This window comes from Mastomys coucha, unplaced genomic scaffold (genome assembly GCF_008632895.1).
Source record: "Mastomys coucha isolate ucsf_1 unplaced genomic scaffold, UCSF_Mcou_1 pScaffold14, whole genome shotgun sequence".
Classification (NCBI taxonomy): Eukaryota; Metazoa; Chordata; class Mammalia; order Rodentia; family Muridae; genus Mastomys; species Mastomys coucha.
The window spans coordinates 87,176,036-87,190,010 of record NW_022196896.1 but is presented as its reverse complement, the minus strand read 5'-3'; the positions used below and the strand labels follow the sequence as shown (position 1 = coordinate 87,190,010).

At 42.6% G+C, this 13,975-nt stretch overlaps 1 long non-coding RNA gene across 1 annotated transcript in view; it reads right to left on the bottom strand.

Moving 5' to 3' along the window:
• Window positions 1–13,487: 13,487 nt before the first annotated feature.
• The window catches only part of LOC116089187, a 13,027-nt gene continuing 12,539 nt past the window's right edge, over window positions 13,488–13,975 (bottom strand). Inside the window, exon 2 of the long non-coding RNA XR_004118207.1 lies at window positions 13,488–13,789. This is a non-coding gene — a long non-coding RNA (uncharacterized LOC116089187). The remainder of the gene's footprint in view (window positions 13,790–13,975) is intronic.

Genomic DNA, 13,975 nt, shown 5'->3' with positions numbered 1-13,975 from the left:
AATATAACGGAGCTGAATTATTTCCTAGTTGCTGGATGGAGTCCAACTTCAACTCTCAGCAGCAGGTATTTACAGAGGACTCAGTCCCTGCCACTCTAAACACTTTGCATGCAGAGGACCCTTAAGCCTCCATAGAACCTGATGAGATAGATACCCCTATTATCCCTGGAAAGTGCAGTGTAAAGAGGTTTAAAATTGTACAAAGTCCCCACTCAGCTTACAGTGCAAGACCAGAATGAAACAAGGAGAGAAATCTAAATCCCGGACTTAAATGTTAGAGTTTCCATCAATTCAAAATCAATAGCTCCTGCCACAGAGAAGGCACATGCTGATTAAAGTCCTCTCACTGCACCAGAAGGACATGGCGCAGTCATAGACACGGCTGCTTGTCAGTACGTTTCCACGTACTGTGTTAACCGTGGAACATCCATTGCCTAATCCTCATGCCAGTTCTGTCTATCAAGAAGAAAAACTGAGGCTCAGAAAATAACAAGGAGCGAGGACTTGAGTTCAAGAAAGCCTGCCTAGACTTGTTCCATTATACAGGCCTCTTGAAAAAAAAAAAATGGCGCGTCTTAACCGTAGTTCATTCTACTGAGTTCTGCCCTGATTATGTAAAACCAGAAGTTTTGCTGTAATCATGAATGTGATCTTTTTAAAATATTTTATTTTTATCTTATGTGTACGAGCGTTTGTCTACTCACATGTATCTGTACCACATATGCAGTACCCACTAAGGCCAGAAGGGGGTCCCCTAGAGCTGGGTTGTGAGCCACTATGTGGGCGTTAGGAATGGAAGCCAGGCCTTCTGCCAGAGCAGCAAGTGCTCCTTATAGCCAAGCTGTCTCTCCATCCCTTGAATGTGATTCTTATTTCACCTAGTGCTCAGGAGGTTTCCTAATAAAATACAACTTGACGTGAAAATGTCAAACCAGATTCCTCTCACAGACCGTTGCTTGGCGACTGAGTCCCAGCAATGACCCTTCATTGTTGGCTAATTTTAAAAGAACGATGTTTATATGAAGGAATCCTATTTGTCATCATCGTTTCAACCCATTATTTTTTACGAGAATTGATATTAACAACCCTGGTATGTCCATTTTAGGTAACAAAGGTAAAAAACAGTATCACATTAGAATAAAGCACCAAATGTTTGCGTTGTAGGTATATGAGGCCTGTTCATTCCTACAGGGTAACTCTCAGTTTTCCAGCATGTCTGATGGAGAAGATGGGGTATCTGACCTATTTGTAGTGAATATGACTAATTCCTTTTACAAGCACACATATTATAGATGGGGATATCAAAATAGAATATCTGTGGAAGAATACAGGATCGCTTTGCATTCAGCAAGTAGTTAGTTTTTCAATAAGTTAATCAATTGCATGTCTGAATCTTCTTTAAGAAAAGTTTATAACTGGGCTTTACTTCCTAGGGTCGTATTCCTTAAATGAAAATGGACAGATGTGTGTCTCAAATGGACCATTCCAGTGATTTCTACAGCTGAAAATACAGAAAAATAACATGTGTATTTGTTCAGCTGGCTTGCTTTTAGAAAGTAGACATGTTTGAGATTTTGAAATTAGTTCTCTGCAAAAAAATACACTTGTTTAAAGTATGTTATCTTATTGTGTATTTAAAAGTTAAGAAAGACATATTTCTAAGGTTTTCCTGCTATGAAATTTCAATTCCTTCTCATCTCTGAGCCTTCGATAGTTACCAAATACGACCACAGGGGGGCACTGCTGAATCATACTATGGTCCTCAACCGCACAGCTGTACAAATGCTTGTGTTCCCCTCCTGGGGAGAGATGAAGCAACTCCTCAGGAATTCACGCAACACATGCGAGGTGCAGTATGAGGAATGGATTTTTTTTTTTAAATTAGTCACAGCCCCCAGAAGCAAGGAAAGTGAATTCTGTATTCTCATCGGAGGCCAGGTGTCCACTAGAAGATAGACAGATTGTCTGATGAAAGAAAGCTACACCTTAACTACTTTCTTAAAATTTCTGTGTCAGTCTTGAAGGAGCCGATGACCTGCAAAGCTGCATGGTTTTTTCTCTCTTCTCTCTGGGAGGAAGTGCAGGAGCATCCACTCAGAGATTTGAGAAGGAAGCTGAGATAGCTTTGGAGGATTGCAAAATCCTGGGGAGGATAGGGAAGCTGACACAGTCTCCTCCCATCCTGTTCTCATGTCCTCTGACGGCTAGCATGCTGTGTAGCTGCCCTGCCGTGTGTCTATAACTACACCTTGTCCTTCAGGTGGAGTGAGAGCAGGAGTTACTTGTAACTTTAAATAAAATATGCCCCCCTACACACACACAGGGAAGATGCAGAGCAAGATATCAGTGGAGGAGATTAAAACATGACCCCAGCTCCCTCTAGGCTCTGCCATGACCAGAGACGGGGATTGGACAAGTAAGATGTTGGCATGCCCACCTATGGAAGATTTGGATTCTGAGAGTTCATTGGCAGGACCAGGTTTGGAATTGAGAGAGATTCGAAGGGAGGTTAGAGTCCTAGAACAGTCAATAAAGCACGTGTGTCCTTCAGGTTGGACTACAAAACTGGGAGATGGAAGCAACCTCCCCACACTTCCTAACCACCACCTCCACTCGCCTGTCGCCATGTTTTGCTCTCAGAGCAATGCTTTAGAGTATGTTATCATTCCCCAGACAGAGAATGGACTACACCTCTGGGATGGTTTGTATATGCTTGGCCCAGGGAGTGGCACTATTTGGGGGTGTGGCCTTGTTGGAGTAAGTGTGTCACTGTGGGCATGGGCTTTAAAACCCTACTCCTAGCTGCCTGGAAGCCAGTATTCTGCTAGCAGTCCTCAGATGAAGATGTAGAACTCTCAGCTTCTCCTGTATCATGCCTGGATGCTGCCATGTTCCCTCCTTGATGATAATGGACCGAACCTCCGAACCTGTAAGTCAATTAAATGTTGTCCCTATAAGAGTTGCCTTGGTCATGGTGCCTGTTCACAGCAGTAAAACCCTAAGTAAGACAATAACCAAGCATGGTGATGCATGCCTGTAATTCCAGTACTTATGAGACAAAGCCTTTGCCCTTCACTCTGCTCTTGCTCCTATTGGGTATCTTCAGTTCATCAGGAATCACACCCATAATTTTACTTGCACCACAGTAGGCGTTTTACCACATACTGTGACTATTCCCATTCTGAAGCTGAAGCAACTGAAGCACGTGTAAAGAAACTCATCCGAGGTAACAGAGTCAGAAACAGATGGGGTCAGATTCCCAACCAGAGCTCCATCTATGGCATCTTACAGCCCCTCAGTAGATGCCCAGACTTCAGTTGTTATGACTAGAGGTCACAACTGCCAGAAGAGAAAGAAAGGGTTTGCTTTCCCTGCAGTGGTTGTAGGATTAGGAAACTCTTGATTAGGACCTATTATTTGCTGGGTTCGTGGTTTTAGAGATTTATACATGTGATATCAATTTGTTCTCACAATTGTCCCATGAGAAATTCTTGACTTTATGATTAGGTGGAGAGCTTGTGCCAGAAAAGTTACGTCATCTGCCCAAAGTCACATAATTAATAAATGTCAGAGCTGGGACTAAAAGGTAACATCTGTTTGACATGGGGGATTTCTGTGAAACGTTTTTGGATGAAAACAGTAAAATGTACAAATGTACATAAGATCTATCTATGTAAATAATGACATTCCTATGAAGAAAACTAAAGCCGGCGGTGGTGGCACGCGCCTTTAATCCCAGCACTTGGGAGGCAGAGGCAGGTGGATTTCTGAGTTCGAGGCCAGCCTGATCTACAAAGTGAGTTCCAGGACAGTCAGGGCTACTCAGAGAAACCCTGTCTCGAAAAAACAAACAAAAAAAAAAAAAAGAAAAGAAAAAAAAGAAAAAGAAAGAAGGGAGCTGGGTGCTGTGTGGAGCACATTGCCCCAACATGGAAGACAAAGAGGAGAATCAGGAGCTGGAGGCTAGCCTCAGCAACATAGCTTTTTTTTGAGACCACCTCTCATGAGAGATTAACAATAATTTAATAATAATAATATAATTAGTAATAAATAAGAAATGGAGTATTTTAAAAGATGCAAAATCACATGTGTTAATGATTTTATTATAAAGTAAAATAGGAGTAAGATGTAGCTCTTTATCAAGTGTTTGCCCAGCATTCAGGATGCCTGCTTAGTTCTCTCCCACCACATAAATCAGTAGTGATACATGTCTGTAATCCCAGAACATGGAGGCATAAGGATCAGAAGTTCAAGGTCTCCTAGGCTACACAGCAAATTCAAGGCTAGTCTGGAATGCATGAGACCCTGCCTCAAAGAGGTAAGGTGGTGAGGAGATGGCCAGCAGTAAAGAGCACTGACTGATCTTCCAGATGGCCAAGGTTTAATTCCAAGCACCCACATGTCAACTAACAACTGCTTTAACTCCAGTTCCAGAGGCTCTGATGCACCCTTCTGGCCTTCATGTGTGTTACATCCACTTGGTGCACAGACATGCTTGCAAAACATCTATTCACATGAAATAAAAAATATTAATTTATTTTAAAAGAGTATTTGCTGCCCTTGAAGAGGATCTAGGTTGCATTCCCAGTACCTACATAATGGCATACAATATCCATCACTCCAGTTCCAAGCAATCTGGTGCTCTCTTCTGGCTTCCACAGACACCAGGCATGTATGCAGTGAATCTCAGTACATGAATGCAAAATACCCATACACATTAAATAAAAATAAATCTCTAAAGAAAAAAGAGAAGAAAGAAGACACAAATTAGCATAATACTGCCCTCACATGTGGGGCAGTGAGCTGTTCTGACACTGTCGTGGTCCAGTAGAGCTGCCACCTTAGAACTCTGGAGCACCCATTGAGCAGAATAAATTTGTTCACAAGGGACGATGATAGGCTTTGGTGATAGCTCCTGAGACGATGGCCCAGATTTCAGCCCAAACCCCTCACAGCTGTCCCTGCAGGAGATGTGTGCTCTCTCAGGCAGACAATGCCCCAAGCTCCCAGCATTTGCTGGACCCTACACCCAGTCATCTGACCACAAGCCAGACATGCCACGCCCCATACAATAAAAGGCACGGTTTGCCCCCTCCTCTCTCTCTTGCTCTTCCCTCTCTCAATCTCTCACTCTCACTCTCTTACACTTCCTCTCACTCTCTCTCTTGCTCTCTTGCTCTTTGTCTTCTCTCTGCTCTCCCTTTCTTGCTCTCTCTCTTCTCTCGCTCTTTGTTCTCTTTCTTGCTTTCTTCCTCTCCTTTCTTTCTCTCTACTCGACCAGCGTATTTTCTCCTTCCTACAATAAAATAACTCATGTATACATTGCCTCCTTTTTTAACTAACACTCAGTGCAGCAACTGGTCAGCTCTGAGGAGAGAGAGAGACCCAGGCCTCAACAACAGGCCCCTGCCTTTGGTACAACACTCACACTACTATAGGACTAAGTCTAGTATATTAGTCAGGGCTCTTTAAAAAGACATAACCAATAGGAAGAGTAGATAGATGGGTAGATTTGGTAGGTGGATGGATGGATGGATGGATAGATGGATGGATGGATGGATAGATAATAGAAAACAGATGATAGATATTGATAGATAGATAGATGATAGATAGATAGATAGATAGATAGATAGATAGATAGATAGATAGACAGACAGACACTTATAAGGGCTTGGCTTGTGCAAACAATGAAAGCTGAAAAGCGCCACAGTGTGACATCTGCATCCAAGGAGGATGAGGACAGCTGATGGCTCTAACACAAACCCGAAGACTTGAGAGCCATTAAAATAACTATCCATATAAGTCCCTATCCAAGTCCACGATCCAACAGTTGAGAGCATACAGGTGTCTGAGGGCAGGAGAAACCCTTCCTCCACCTTAGTTGATGTTCTACTGGTCGCCCAAAAGCCTAGATGATGCTTGCCACACGAGGAAACAGATCTTTACTCTGCCCACCCATCAGAACACTACTGTTCCCTGGAAACACCCTCACACACATACCCTAAAATAGTTTACCAGCCCTCTGGGTATCTCTTAGCTCACTCATATTGGCACATAAAGTCAACTGGTGCACTTGAGCACTCCTTTTAAATTGACAAAGATTATTGACCATATTTGACCATCATACACCTTGACACACATGACCGTCATACCACCTACACTTTGTTTCTTCCCCAATTTTGACGCTACTACAGGTCCACCTTCCTCCTTTCTCTTGATAGTCATACTTTGCTTGAGAAAAGTCAACTGTGCCCAATCTAATTCATAGTCAACTGTGAAAATCCTTTAAAAAGTCCTTGATGGTCCAAATTTTTATTTTATTAATAAATAATCATTTGAACCAGTCTGATAAACCTGAAGAGAAAGCATAGAGAGTTGCCACACTCCGTTCCTACCCACACACAACCTCTGCTTCCATCACCATTCTGCAGGAGAGTGGGACATTTGTTATAATCCATGAAGCTACAGTGACACGTCGCCATCACTCAAAGCTCGCTGTTACTGAAGCCTCATTCTTGGTGTTACAGTCTATACATCTGGGAAAAACAAAAAAAACAAAAAAACAAAAAAATGATAATGTGCACCAGCTGCTACTGTCTGTCACACAGAAGAGTTTCCATGCTCTAAAAACATTCTCTATCTTCCCTACTCATTTCTCCCTTCCCGGTCTCCCTGGAAACCACTTATTTTTTTTTTTTTTTAAAAAAAAACTGTCTCCATAGGATTTTTTTCCCTCTCTTTTAGAATGTCACAGTTATAATCATACAGACAAGTAGATTTTTTTACTTAGTAGTATTCATTTTTAATATTTCTAATTTTTTTTTCATTTTCCTTTTGTTTTGATAACTTGGTATTTCTTCTCTGTGTACATGGCACATTTAAATGCACCTGAGAATAGATGGCTGCCTGTGTGTGAGTACACGTGTGTAAGGCTGGATGTGCAAGATTGACATAGAAAATTTTCCTTCATCAGTCTTCACCCACCTCGAGTCAGGATCTCTCCATCAAACCTAGAACTGGCAGACAGGAGAGTCTCCCTGACTAGCTTGCTTAGGGGATCTCCAGTCTCTGCCTTCTGAGGCTGGAGTTGCAGACAGGCTACCAGTACCACCCAGCATTTACACCAGTTCTGGGAATCTAAACTCCCCCCAAGCTTGCATGGCAAGTGCTTCAACCACTGGGCCATCCCTCCACCATCTTTTCGGTGCTGTGTCTGGATCTACTGTAGTTGTTATTGTCCGTTCCCCTACTAGAGGACATCTTTCTCTCTTAAGTTCTGTCTATCGTGAACAAAAACTGCTGTAAGTATCAGTGTATGGATTTTTGTAGAGACATGAATTTTTGATTCTTGTGGCTGCATATAATAAAGACTATGACCGTCTGGCTTGTATAATAAGACAATGTTGAGTTTTATAAGAAATTGTTTGGCTCAGTTCCAACAAGACGATAACCTTTTGGGTTTTTTTGTTTTTGTTTTTGTTTTTGTTTTTTAAATGCTGTCGGCAATGACTGCATTCCCTGCTGTTTCACATACTGGCCAGTACTGGGTGTTGAGGGGGTAATTTGCATTTTGAACTCTCCAATAGCTGTTACACAGGCTGGGCATCCATTTTCAGGAGCAATTCCTCACGGGCATGATACTGAGCAGCTGCCCAGATGTGACCTGTCACCTGCGTTTCTCCTTTAGTGAAATATCAGCTCAGGAGCTTTACCAGACTTTTATTTGGGTGGTATGTTTTCTCACTGTTGAATTTGGGAGTAGCTGTTGCTGTCATACTTTGGGCAACAGCCCTTTATCAGGCGCATTATCTGCACATAATTCAGCAGCTTCTCTCCTTACTCTCCTGGCATAGCTTGCACCACGTTTTTTTTTTTTTTTTTCATCAAATCCAGACTCTTTTTTTTCCTGCTCTGGTCTCTTCCCCCTTCTCCTGCCGAGGGTCCCCCAGGGTTCATTAAGCCTGCTGTGTTCTGCTCAAGCCGGACACTGCTTCCTTTCCTTCCTCAGTCCTCAAGACCACAGATTTTAAAGCTTTTCCTAGAATGGAAAGGAGTTGTAACTTCACAGAGCAGTGGGGTCCTGTGAGCCCTTCAGGGAGGGAGGGAAATGCAAACTCTGCTCTGTGAGGTGGCAGGAAGAGCTAGGTGAGACAGGCGGCAAGGAGTTCCCACCGTGCTCCAGGCTCACAGAAACCTTACAAGGGACTAGCCATGTGGACTCGAAGATCAGGCACCCACTGAGGGCTCTCTCCCATGAAACCCTCTCTGTCTTTAGAATCCATCTTCTGAAGTTTAGACGATCTGAGCTTTCAATGTGCTTGTCTCCTTCCTTTATGTATTCTCTCACCGCTTTCCACCCTGGGCTACACCTTGGGAGTCTGGGAAGCCTGGGAAGCCTGGGAAGCCAAGAGATGACATACGAAGTAAGATTGGAGGAGCCTGCCTCCTTGGTCGGTCCTCCTCAGTCTACCAAATCCAGACTCTTATTTGCTCGCAGACCTTTGCTGTTGTAGCTGGAAAGCCCTCCCCACAGTCGAGGTTGGCTCGGTTTTTCTCCTATATGATCTTTGCCTGGCTTTATAGTTGTGTGGCTTCATCTCTCTTCTGACCTTTGCTGTTGTAGCTGGAAAGCCTTCCCCACAGTCGAGGTCGGCTCGGTTTTTCTCCTATACGATCTTTGCCTGGCTTTTATAGTTGCATGGCTTCGTCTCTCTTCTGCTTTGTTCGTCTATTTGTCTGTTATTTTGCCAAAGCACGCTGTCTCGATGGCTGTAACGGCACAGCGGATATGTCTAAAGGGCAAGAGTTGTCACTCTTCCAACTTTGCGTTTTGAAAGGTCAGGTTGGTTGCCTGGGGTTGTATTTGTACCTAATAAGTTTTAAAACTACCTCCCTTGGGTTCCTGCTCAGGACTTTCTGCACAGAGAGTGGCTCTCTGTACATGCCTGTCTGCATATGCTTTTCCAAGTTTGATGCTGTGACATATCCTATTACCTCACATCTCTGGTCAATCTAAAAAGACTTATTTAATTTTTTTGCACACTGTGTTAAGAGTCTAGTGACAGCTTCTAAGCTCTTAAAATGCTGTTCCCCAAACCAGAATTTTATTTCTTTATGTTTTAAAGAAAAAAATAACTACTAAACTAACTGAGGAAATAACTGGTAGCATTTCAGTTAATGAAACAAAACAATTTAAAATGGGAAAAAAAACCTGTGTTAATGAGGGCTAACAGCAGGGGGCGCTCTCCTCTAGGGACCGGCTAGGTCTTGATGGTGATGAGAAAGGAATTTGAAAAGCACTCCGTAGCTCACTAACACGCCAGTGTTGAGGGGAACGGAATTACGTGTACTCTTGTGCGTAGATACACATGCACATGTCTATTTAAAATGCAAATAATGACAAGCAATTAAAACAAAGATTGAAGCAAATAGAATTTTTTTAAAACTCCATTTCTACAAGAAATGGGGACTGAATAGATTGCTCAGTGGTTAAGAGAAAGTCAGTTCGCTTCTTTGTACCTATCCCTTCAGGCAGCTGTGAGCGGCCTGTAACTACATCACCAGGGAGTCTGGGATTTCTTATGGTCTCTGCAAGCATATGGTGTGCAAACACAAGATGCATTTACATTTAAAAAAAAAAAAAAAAAAGACACACTTTTTAAAAGGGAAAGGAAAAAAAAAAACATGTCCCCGTCACCCCCCCACCCCAATCACACTAGCAAGATATGCCTTCAAAATCCCAGAGGCAAGTTATTTTCATTTACATAGATTTAGGCAAAGTAAAAAGGAGTTTCAGCATGGCAAGGAACCAAACATTCACCATCAACATTTTTTTTTTCTTAATAATCTACTAGGGACAATGAAGACAAGTTCTCACATGTCCTCAGGAGTAAAATGAGAGTCAGAGGCCAGGCTCTGAGAGAGGAGCCAGGAACTGGAACTAAGGACGTTAGATCCCAGGGGAGAGAGAGCGTTGGATCCCATCTCCAGCCCCACCACCCATGAGAAAAGCTCCCATGGAAATTATGGAACACTTCCTGTGAGGAAAATTCTAAAACTTTCATCATTTAGGAACTTTTAGTCTGGAGCAGTGGCTCTACAACCTACAACCTTCATGTTCTGGTGACCTCCAACCATAAAATTATTTCAATCCAACTTCATAATTCTGTTACTCTTATGAATTGTAATGTAAATATCTGTGTTCTCTGATGATCTGATGATTTTAGGCAACCCCAGTGAAGAACCACTTGTCTAGACAGTCCTTTCTAAAGGCCTCCATGCCCCAGTGGTCTGTGGGTGAATTTAACTAAGCAACAGTATTGAATGACATCCTCAAGGCAGGTGCTCTGTGCAAACAAATCGCTATTTCCTCCATCGGAACCAAGGAGACTTTCCCAGAGACTGGCCCTGAATCTTACCATTCTACTTGAATATTTCCTCTAGAGTCAACTGTTTGGTGGAGAAATCCTGAGGAAGGCAATCTGGTGGGAAAAATAATAGGCGGGAGCCAGGCCAACTGAGCAACTGCGTACAAGATGACTAACCTCTGTGGGTGATCATCTTTCCTTTAGCTACCAAAAAATCATGATCTCTCTCTACCTTCCTTTCTCTCTCTCTCTGTGTGTGTGTGTGTGTGTGTGTGTGTGTGTGTGTGTGTGTCCTCTCCTCTCCCTCTCTCTAAAATACAGCAATACAACAGAATGCTATTTTGAGCAGCAGAAACCCTGCTGAGTTTCTGATGTGAAAACACACACCACTCCAGCTCTCTTAAGCCCTTGCTGGCTTTCCTCAAGCCTGTCTGTCAGCTTTTTTGTTGTGAACAAGATCGTAAAATGGCTGAAGTCAGTGAGACACTTCAAATCAAGTAGTTCAGTAGTGGAGCCATGCGTCCAAACCCAAAGATGTATACCACCAAGAGACCAAGGGCAGCCGCCTCTGCTGTACACTGCGGGCTTTATTATGCCAGTGCCTGACAAATACAGAGGTGGATGCTCTCAGCCAATCATTAGACTGAGCACAGGGTCCTCAATGGAGGAGCTAGAGAAAGGACCAAAGGAGCTGAAGGAGCTTGCAGCCCCAAAGAAGGAACAACAATATGAACCAATCAGTACCCCTGGAACTCCCAGGGACTAAACCACCAACCAAAGAGTACACATGGAGGGACCCATGGCTCCAGCTGCACATGTAGCAGAGGATGGCCTTGTTGGACATCAATGGGAGGAGAGGCCCTTGGTCCTGAGAAGGCTCTATGCCCCAGTGTAGGGGAATGTCTTTTACCTTACCAATGATACCATTAAAGAAATACAAATTTAAAGACAAAAAGGATCCTAGTATTCATGACCATGACAACTTCATAGAAATTATATACGCTAGTTCCTTATATTAAATTTCTTGCATGCTATGTCAGACTATGTTGTTGGGTGTCTGGTTCATTTTAAATGCTGCTACAAGCAAATTAAATTTTGTTTCTCCTCCAGGACCTGTATTTGAAGGTCAGTAGACAACTCTATGGTGATATGAAATTTACCAGAAAAAAAAAAAAGAAAAAGAAAAAGAAAGAAATTGCCAAGAGAAGATGGTTTCAGAATGCACACTAGCTCTACAGACAGATAAATGTTCCCTCATTTGAACCCTCCAAGACAGTTACCTTTTGGCTAAAAATTGGAAACTACTTTTTTTTACCATGCTTTGAATTGAATCAACTGGTCAATGATATAAATGATAAAATACATATATGTATCTACATATATATGTGTATATATACATAAACATATATATGTAGTCATAATGAATCCCTTATTATGTATACCTAATATATGTTAAAGAAATGGCCAGTGTAATAGACTAGATTTGTAAACCAGGGTATTTTTATGGTAGTAAATAACATTGATTAAAAAATTCCTAGCATATATTAATTGTACATATGAGTGGGCATCACCATAACATTTTCATGTATACATATATTTTATCATATTTACTCCTCATTATCCTCTTTGGTCCTTCAGCCATTCCCCAGTCCCTTTCCTCTTCCCATCTAAGCATGCTTCTCAACTTTCATGTCTTTTTTGTTTGTTTGTTTGTTTTTTAGTGTAAATCAATGAATTTACTTAGGGCTCCTTACAGGAGCTTCATGGAGGAACTGTTGTAAGAACATGGCTGTACACTGCATCAAGAAAATGCCTCTCCCCTTGTTCCTGTGAAGGCTTCTGTGAAGGAATGCCAGGGCCAGGAAGCCGGAGAGTGTGGGTTGGTGAGCAGGGGGAGAGGGGAGGGAATAACATTTGAAATGTAAATAAAGAAAATATGGAAAGAAAGAAAGAAAGAAAGAAAGAAAGAAAGAAAGAAGGGAGGGAGGGAGGGAGGGAGGGAGGGAGGGAGGGAGGAAAGAAAGAAAGAAAGAAACAAACAAACAAACAAACAAACAAAGAAACGAAGGAAGGAAGGAAGACAATGCCTTTTCTTCCCCCAGGAACCATTAACTACCAGGAAATCCTCAGAGAGGAGCAGGGCCTCCTGAGGCCCTCCTCACTCCACAGTGGAATGTTGATGGGCCCTATCTTGCACTGGTATTGTGTCAGTACAGAGAGCTTCTGAAAGCTCAGTGTAGCAGCTAATGTGCCCAGAGATGACAGCGTGTGATCGACCGCACCCTCCACTTCCTCAGGCTCCCACGTTCTTTCTGCCTCGTTTCCCAGGATGTTCCTTGAACCCTGGAGGTTGTGGTACACATGTTCCATTTAGGAATGAGTACTCCACAGCCTCTTACTCTCATCTCTTTAGCCAGTTCTGTATCTCTGCAGTAACCGCTGCCCACTGCAAAGAGAAGCGTCTCCGACCGAAGCTGAAAGCAGTGTTCATCTACAGGTGTGAACAAACCTATGTAGAATGCAATTGAACAGGTACAGTACATCACGCTCCTTCAGAAAAAGAGTAGCGCCGCTTCTCTCCACTGGAGCCTGGAACCTCCCTGGCAAGGGGCTTTTGATCCAGATTGACAGTATCAGCCACCACCGTGAAGGCTTCCTGCGGAGCAGGCCTCAAATCCAAACGGATGGTGATTGGTTACTCCCCTAAAAGTTATATGAACAGATCCACGAACAGCTGGTAAGACTTGTTGATGACAATTCTCCCAGAAACCTGAACAATACCTTCCAACACCATGGAAGCAGGCTATCAGGAGGACGCTTCCAGCTCAGGTCCAGCTTATTAAGAGGGTCAATCGCTGCCCCTCACCCCCAGATATTTTTTAGACTTCTTAGTCTTCTTCTGTTTGAGACCCCTGAGAGATTTTTATTCAACCACGAGTATATAAGTAAATAAAACTTTTACTAATAAATCATATTCTTATTTTAAGACAGTTCTTTGATATTCATATAACTTTATCATTTATTATTAAAGATGAAAGAAAAGTTGTGTTAGCAAATGCAATGGGTTTTGCATGCTTAATTTACATAAAGAATTAGATCTTGGCTAAGTAGTCAGTATTGCAGTGTATAAATTTTCAGATTTTATTTATTCAAACCCTCAGCCATAGGTTTACAGCACTAGGCATGGAGTTCCTCTGTGTAGAGCAGGCCTCAAATCCAACCGGAAAGTAATTGGTTACCCCTGTAAGAGTCATTCATTCCACTGTTGCGTCTATGGGAACATCTTGCCCGGCAGGTTGATATTATAGATAGCAGCATTCACAGTTGCGTAAGTGTGTCAATGACTTTCTTATCCAGCAGCCTGGATAAGCCCTTCCGATCTAGCAGGGAGGAAGCGTCCAGCTCAGTCCAGATGTATTTCTCTGTGTCGTAAAGATACCAAAATGTGTGGTTATCTTCAACAATAGCTTCTTCTTATTTAGTTCTCATGGGCAACCAAGAGAAATATGGAGAGGTCCCTCCATCTGAGGTCCCCTGATCAAGCAGTTCATAAGGAGGAAACCCATATCTAGTACTAGGATTTTCTTCTTTCTTTTCTTTTCTTTCTT